Source organism: Macrosteles quadrilineatus, unplaced genomic scaffold (genome assembly GCF_028750875.1).
Source record: "Macrosteles quadrilineatus isolate MER2022 unplaced genomic scaffold, UCM_ALF_1.0 Scaffold_1__1_contigs__length_201487025, whole genome shotgun sequence".
Taxonomy (NCBI): Eukaryota; Metazoa; Arthropoda; class Insecta; order Hemiptera; family Cicadellidae; genus Macrosteles; species Macrosteles quadrilineatus.
In genome coordinates this window covers 157,376,136-157,384,466 of record NW_026542594.1, presented here as the reverse complement: position 1 = coordinate 157,384,466, position 8,331 = coordinate 157,376,136, and positions in this window count along the sequence as shown.

Sequence of the window (8,331 nt, the reverse complement as noted above, 5' to 3'; positions counted from 1 at the left end):
GTGATTAAATCGTATCCAGGACTTTTTTGGGTCTATTTCCTTTTGTATTACTTTTAGAACTTCGGACGGTGTACAGGGCAAAGACGGGGATATAGGCAAAGATAATTGATTAGGTGAATCCAAATATTCAAAAATATCACTCTCGTCGTTTGGTGGATTTGGAAGTAAGGGTTTGAATACATCTGAAAAGTAATTTGAGAATATACTTGCTTTCTCCATGTTAGTTTTGGCCCAATTTCCATCATTTTTCCTGATTCCTGATTAATATTTAAATAGAAAATCAATTTTTGTACTTTTAAAGTGGAGTCAATATTGTCATAGTCCAGTAACCAAGCTTACTTAAATACACAAGTACCCTAGCTGCTGCCAAACTAAACAGCTGTTACAACACCACTTGCGACGTTGCCACTTCGAAGGCCGCGGCCTGGGGTTAAAGCACGGTTAAAGGCGGCCGTTAGGGAAATACATAGGTGTGCTATTCCAAGGCCCCACTAGAAAAAAACAGGCCATGCTGCAGCACGGGCAGCGCAACACTACGTCACAGTGGTGGATAGTCGTACTAAACTCTTACCATTAAAATCTTACAAACAGCCAGCCAGCTTGTTTATTTACCTAAAACATATGGGAATGGTGATGGCAATGAATTTATCAATGAAATCCATCCACTAGTGTGACGTCATGGATCCTGCAGCATGGCCGTTTTTCTAGGGGGCTTTTTTTCCTAGGATGCTAGGCACGAGCCTGGGAATGTTTTTCACATAACTTCAGGCTAGACCTAGGGGTTGCGGCATCGACACTTAGATAAAATCCATTGGTGACTTGGCGGGGATCGAACCCGGGACCTCACGGACTGAATTCCCGCGCTCTAGCCACTACGCCAGCTCGCTAGACGCGAGTCTCGACAACGACACACGACCGACGCGCGTCTACATGTCCGTAATAACTCAAATAAAAGTAGGCCTACCGTGTATTTGTATGTTTTATTCGTGATGTATTTAAGTATAAAGTTCGTGTACGTGTTTCAAAACTTTAAGACACACCCAACGGGGAAGATCAAGAACTTATAATAGGACTGATGATGGCAATTTATTCTGCCGAAATGCATCTCCTGTAATAGGATACAGCTTTATTAGGATCGACCGGTGGACACAGGTAATTTAACCTTTTATTGAATTTGTATCATTGTTTTGTGTTTGGAATCCCCTTCCCCAGCCCTTTAGGGAAGTGGTGCAAGTGCAAGTCTAAATACTGTATTGCATCAAGGTTGCACCCACCCCTTCCCACAACCCACTCGACTCACGGTGGCCCGCACTAATTTCGAGGTCTTTGCCCAACCCCAAAATTATAACGGAATAAATACGGTTTTTTGTAAACATATTCAATTTGTATTGTATTTAGCCTGATAAATATTATTATAAAAAGTGATAAAGAAATATAAAATATATATTTTACTACTGTTCCTATTATTAGGAATTCGTAAATGAACAGAAAACACATATTATATCATAGGCCTACTAATATTATAAATGTGAAAGTTTGTGTGTGTTTGTTTGTTTGAAGTTCAATCACGCATTAACTATTGGTCTGATTTGGCTGAAATTTAGTATGATGATTGCTCACATTCCCGATTACCATATAGACATATTCTTATCTCAAAAATCCTTTCGGGCTCCGCACCAGTGGCTCTGGGGTTTCCCATGTTAACCTTATGAGTATTCACATTTAAAATGAATTATAGCATTTTGTCAGCTGTTTCAACTATACAAGTTGGTTCTATGATATTCAATATCATTAAATAGTTATAAAGGTTTACCATCAGGGTGCAGCAATATTAGTTTTTTACTTTCTCCCCCTATACCATAGTATATGGAGAAAGTATTGTTTTCGTCAAAATGTTCGAGTTTGAGTGGATATATTCGTTTTGGGTCCCCCTGGACCCAAAAAAGTGGTTTTTGAAGTGATGTTTGTGTGTGTGTGTGTGTGTGTGTGCGTGTGTGTGTCTGTGTGTCTGGATGTGTACAGAGCTAGAGACTACACCTGTGGTCCGATTTCGATGAAATTTGGTATGTAGGTTTTAATCCATTATATCTCCAGGTGTTTTTTTCATTTTTTTGAAATTTTGATTTTTAATGGGGATTTTCCCATAAAAACCCATAAAAAACCGGAAAAATCGGATTTTCTCAAAAATGGCCCTAACGATTTTGATAAAGATTTAGTATGTTGTAGCCCTTTAAATTCTGAACAAAATGGTACAAATCCCATTTCTGTAAAAATTACGGTTCAAAAGTTATGGTAAATTATGTTATTTTCCCATAATAAAAACCCCATAAAATAACGAAAAATGGGGTTTTAGAAAAATACTGTCTTATTTTAACATAGTATGTTATGGTCCTTAAAGTTTTTATAGTTTTTTCATTTTTTTTAAATTTTATTTTTAATGGGAATTTTATTATAAAACCCCATAAAATAACGGAAAAATAGGATTTTCCCAAAAACGGCCCGAACTATTTTGATAAAAATTTTGTATGTTATAGTCCTTTATACTCTGAACAAAATGGTACAAATCCCATTTCCGTAAACATTATGGTTCAAAAGTTATTGTAAATTATGTTATTTTCCCATAAAAACCCCATAAAAAACGGAAAAATAAGATTTTCACAAAAATGGCCCGAACAATTTTGATAAAAATTTTGTATGTAGTCCTTCAAATTCTGAAAAAAATTTTACTTATCCCATTTCCGTATATTTACTCTCACCGCTTACACATGATAAAGGTTGTTGACAAACTTATGGGAGAAAGTATGTGTCAGAATGCTGATACCGTTTATTTCATTTATGACAACCACAGCTAATTTGAAACTAGCAGCAACAAAAAGCTGTGATGCATAATGAGGACGGTCAAAGTAGGAGTGTTTACAGTTAAATTTATGTTTTTAATTTATAAATATATTTTTAATATATTATGCGAATGTTCGATAATTTACTTTTTTTATTAAAAGAACTAAATTTTCTGAAACCGTGTCCTCTCCCATTGCAATCGCAAAGCACTATTATAACTGCAATAAAGCATTTTTTCCTACAGTCACCCGACAAAGTTGGCTTCCTTGTACTGTTTATAGTACAGAAAGCTGCTAATTGCTGCATATTTATACTTTGCCGTACGGTTTATACTTTGCCGCACGGTTTATACTTTGCCGCACATCAGGATTCCAACGAAACAACACAAAACAGCGTGGTTCTATTATGCACGTAATCCGTGTACGCTTGGAAATAGGTTGGCAACACTTAAAGATAATAATACTATGAGCAGCTGATTGACTATTATAACTACGATTTAACCTGTCATTTCGTGTTTATAGTTTAGGTATTTCTGAACTTTCTGGACTTTTCATTTAAACGTTTTAAAAACATTCCTACGATCTTAATAAACAAGAAAATACCTTTAAAGCGTTTTTTTAGGCGCGGAAACCACTTCAAATTACAAAAACATACGGAACTATATTCTCAAAACGCGGAGTACATTTCTTGCCGAGGAATAAAATAGCGGAGTGATACAGACCGCGGGTACTACTTTCTCTAGGGCACCTATTTGTGTTGCCAGCTGAACCTAAAAACGTGTTGTATAGTGTTTGAAAGACTAATTATTTATATGCTTTATAGTGACTGTAGGAAAAATATAATGTGTAACACGAGTGAAAAAGGCCTTTGCTGCACTCGAGATCATTCCGCACTCGCCTGCGGCTCGTGCGTAAACATTGCTCTCGTGTGCAGCAAAGTGCCACTTTCACCACTAGTTACACAAATAACTATATACTTATACGCGAACCCCGTTCGAAGGACGGGTATTCTGCTAGTTTTTCATAATTTGTTACTGTGGTAGGAAAATAATAAATACAAATAAATAATGGACTATTTATTACAAATGTGCGGTACGAGATCTCAGGGTCTCGTCAAAATAGGGTCTCAGGGTCACTAGAAAAATAGTTTTTCTAACCGGGCCTCAAAACGGCACACGGGAGATTTCTCAGGTGCCATTTGACGTCACGACGTCACAACTGCTGACATAACTTTGAGGGAACACCATTACCGCAACGATACGGTATGGAGCCACCAGCCTCGGTGGTGTAGTGGATAGCGTTACAGGCTGATAATCCGAATTTACCGTGTTCGAATCCCGCTGATAGCACTTACTTTTTGTCAATTTTTTTTTCATATCAGCAAGTTTGGTTGGTTTGGTTAGGTTATGACAGTTTAATTTTATAATAAAAAATTGAATTTAAGGCATTTACTTATAATTTTATTTTATGAACAAAACTATTTTTTAGATTACCTAGTAAACCTTCATTCGATTTTTTCATTATCAGCACGTTTGGTTAGTTTGGTTAGGTTATGACACTTTAATTTAATAAGAGAAAAATTATAAAATTGTCTGTTTCTTCAGACGCAGCAGTTACTGACGTCAGCAGTTAGTGACGTCAAACGGCACCTGAGAAATCTTCCGTGTGCCCCACCGGTGGGGTCTTGGCTGGCTGAAGATTGTCAACATTGTACTGGTTCACATAACAAACACTCAGCGCTCTAGCGCTCTCTCTCGCCTTTCTTTGCGAGGTTATGATGAGCAACAGATTACTGCGCAACATAATGTCGGGGTCTCGTACTAGGTGGGTAATCACCGGTAATCACAGCGGACAAGATCTAAAGATCTTCTAACGCACCATTGGAATAATGCAGGAAAATATACAACGCAGCGATTGTGTTAAAGCATAATGATCATATAAATAACTAGCTGTACCCGCGGGCTTTGCCCCGTTTTACTTCATAAGTGAGCTCGTTCGCATGGCTCAATCACGTCCTGGTTGAAGTTCGTTCGCTACGCTCACTCACCTTTAGGTTGGAGCTCGTTCGCTGCGCTCACCTGCCTTCAGGTTAGCTCGTTCGCTACCCTAACTCGCCTCCAGAATGAAGTTCGTTCGCTACGCTCAATCACCTTTTGGTTGCAAATTAGCTGTTGTCATATATAAAAAAATACCCCCGCCGCAGCAATCCTGCCGACTAAGCGAATTTCCATTTGTCTGAATTGATTTTCAGTTAAATATATTTTAATAACATTAGGTTTAACGAGTACCTAGGTTTGCTGCTACAAGGAAACTAATAAAGTGTGTTTTTGAGTAAAATATTGATAGCTTAGTACAAAATAAATAAATTTGCCAAGTTTGATCAAAATATATTCATAAACAAGCAAACTACAACATTTGACAATATTCTCCATAAGAATAACATGGGAATTTTAAATTTACAATTTTTTTAATTTTCTCCGTTACTAATATTCGAACAAAAATACTTTTATATACTAAATTATTTGTTTTTTTAAGCTCTTTAAAAAGGTCTAAAGAGAAATTGGGAAATTTGTGTTTTGAGGGTCAAAAGTGAGAAAAACCAATTTTACCCCATAAAACCCCCCGTAAAGTCCCGTTCCCATGGTCCGATCGTGTTGGTTCGCGAACTCATTCAAGTTTATCCCGCTTTACGCCTTTAAACCAAATTTCATCAAAATCGGACAAAAATTACTCAAGTTATCGCGTTTACGGACGTATATATATATAAATATATATATATATATATATATATATAAGTCTATATATATATATACATATATAAAAATTTGAACGAATAGTGTTTTTGGCCTCTGGGGACATCAAAATGAAAATTAAATCGGTCCCGGGTCTAGGTCTTACCCTACGGTAATAGCTACTTCCCTATAGGGAAATTCGCTAAAAATAATAGTGCTGCAGCCTGTTGGTAATCCTTGTAAGTTTTTAATGCTTTTGCATATCATAGAATCATAGACTATAGAATCAACTTTTTAGTTGAAACAGCTGACTAAATTATTTAATTCCCTTTTAATACTAGGTGGCGTTCGCAGAGGCATCCACAAAATTGAGCGGAGTCATCAAGGGTTCATATTATATTGTTTTTGTCATACTGCAGTAAAAACAGTAGTTTTTAATGCATGCGTTGCGGGTCTAAAGTAGCATTTTTCTCTTTAGGGAGTAAAAATAGTTTTTAGCCTCTATGGAGTAAAAATCAGTTGTTGTCAACTCAGTTGTAAATTTCGATTGTAAACGATTACATGTATCTAAAATATGTATCGATTCGTGCTTTGTAATCATTTTAACCTACACAGTCTACAGTCTCTTCTTACCATAGCATTTTAGTATTGCAGATACATTAATCCATTCCCACACTCAACACTGCTCACCTTTACTACTTCCTTCACCACCCCCTACGTCGTAGACCTGTTTCCCTCTCTTCCCATAGCATTTTAGGATTGTAGATACATTAATGTAATTGCCGAAGACAGTTCCCACACTCTGCACAGCTAGCCTTACTAATTGCTTCACCATTTCATACGTCATAGACCTGTTTCCTTCCCTTCTCATAGCATTTAAGATTACAGATACATTTATCTAACTGCCCAAACGGCCCCCCCACCAGTGTTTCCATTTGAGGGATAAAAATCCCTTTCTAGGGATATTTAGGGCCTTCGAGGGATTGAAAAGGGATTGAGGGATAACTAGGGATAATCAGCGAAATTGAAGGTTTTTTTTAGATTTTCTAGGGATTTCAAGCCTTTGACTTTATAAAATTGAAATATTGTTAAAATAATACATTTTGGCTATATTTCAACAACGTCAAGGACCTATTTTGGCTAATTTTGCAAGGTATTGACACCGTAACGCATTGATTATACTATTTTCCCCCAGATTTTGGTATCAAATCGATTGTAGAAGATACTCCTCAAGGAGTATGTTTTATCTATGGTTTTAGGTAGTGGTAGTGACGTAGTGTTTCAAAGTTGGAACAGACAAGGGGAAGAGCACTAAGAGCAGTAACAGCCAACACTGCACGAAACAAGCGAAGGACAAGTCGGTCGGTGGAATGTAATGGCGGATCTAGACCTAGATTACTGTATTTGTTTCTTATAGTAGCCCTGTTCCCTGTGTCAAAAATGTCGAATGTTTGTTTTCGTTTTAATTTTGTTTTCCGGTGATTCCTATGATGTTTTTTTGGTTAAAGTATAACTTGGTGTAACCTTTTCACCAAGGCATGGTGGCCATGTTTGAAAAAGACTATAAGTTTGAAATTTGAACATTTGAGTAACATTTTTGAAACAATTGTAATTACTTGTACCGTAAATGAAAATTATTAGTTTATAAAATTTTAAAAATACCTATTTGTTTCATTTTTTTAGTTAATTTATCTTGTTTTGTACCACATAGGCAGTTTTTAATCACGGCTACCTTTAATTCCAGGCCGGAGGCCGCGGCCTTCGAAGTGGCAACGTTGCAAGTATAGTGTTGTAAAAGGTGATTGTTTGGAAAACGCTAAGCTATAATGATATTTATGTATTTTTTATAATAAATACGAAAGCTTGGTTACTGGGCTATGAAAATATTGACTCCACATTGAATGTATAGAAATAGATTTTCAATTTATATTGTTTTGGTTTTCTATTCTACATTATGTTTTATTTCCATGTTAACTTATGGGTATGGGACGTCTGGCGCTAAACAATACTACGGTACTTGCAACGTTGCCAATTCTACCAGGCCGCGGCCTGCCTGGAGTTAAAGATGGCCGTGGTTTTAATGGTGCAAAAATGTTTTTTATATAGTATTACTTTATAAATAATATGGGATATTAAAGAATAATACCACCAGTTACCATATTTTAGGTGGCTTTACATGATATCCATTGGTATTGCTGCAAAAATAATAAAGTTATCTAGATTTGATGAAGAGGGATAATTAGAGGGATTATTAGAACACGGACTAGGGATAACTAGGGATTTTTTGACGTTGGCCCAGGGATATTTTTTTCTTGCGGATGGAAACACTGCCCCCCACTCTGCACTGCCAGCCTTCAATACCTCCTTCACCACGTCCTCCGTCGTGGGGCCTGTTTCCCTCTCTTCTCATAGCATTTTAGGATTGAAAATACATTAATCTAACTGCCACAGACGATTCTCACACTATGCTAATGCTTTACTATTTCCTAAGCCACTTCCTACGTCGTGGACCTGTTTTCATCACTTTCCTACATCATTTTAGTATTTTAGATACGTTACTTTTAGATTACGTTGCAGATACCTTAATCTAATCGTCACAAACAGTTCCCACAGTCCAGACTGCTTGCCTTTACTACTTCCTTCACCACTTCCTACGTCTTGGACCTGTTTCTCTCCTTTCCCATAGCATCATAGGATTGCAAATACCTTAATCTAATGGTCACAAACAGATCCCACGCCCCGAACAGCTCGCCTTTACTACT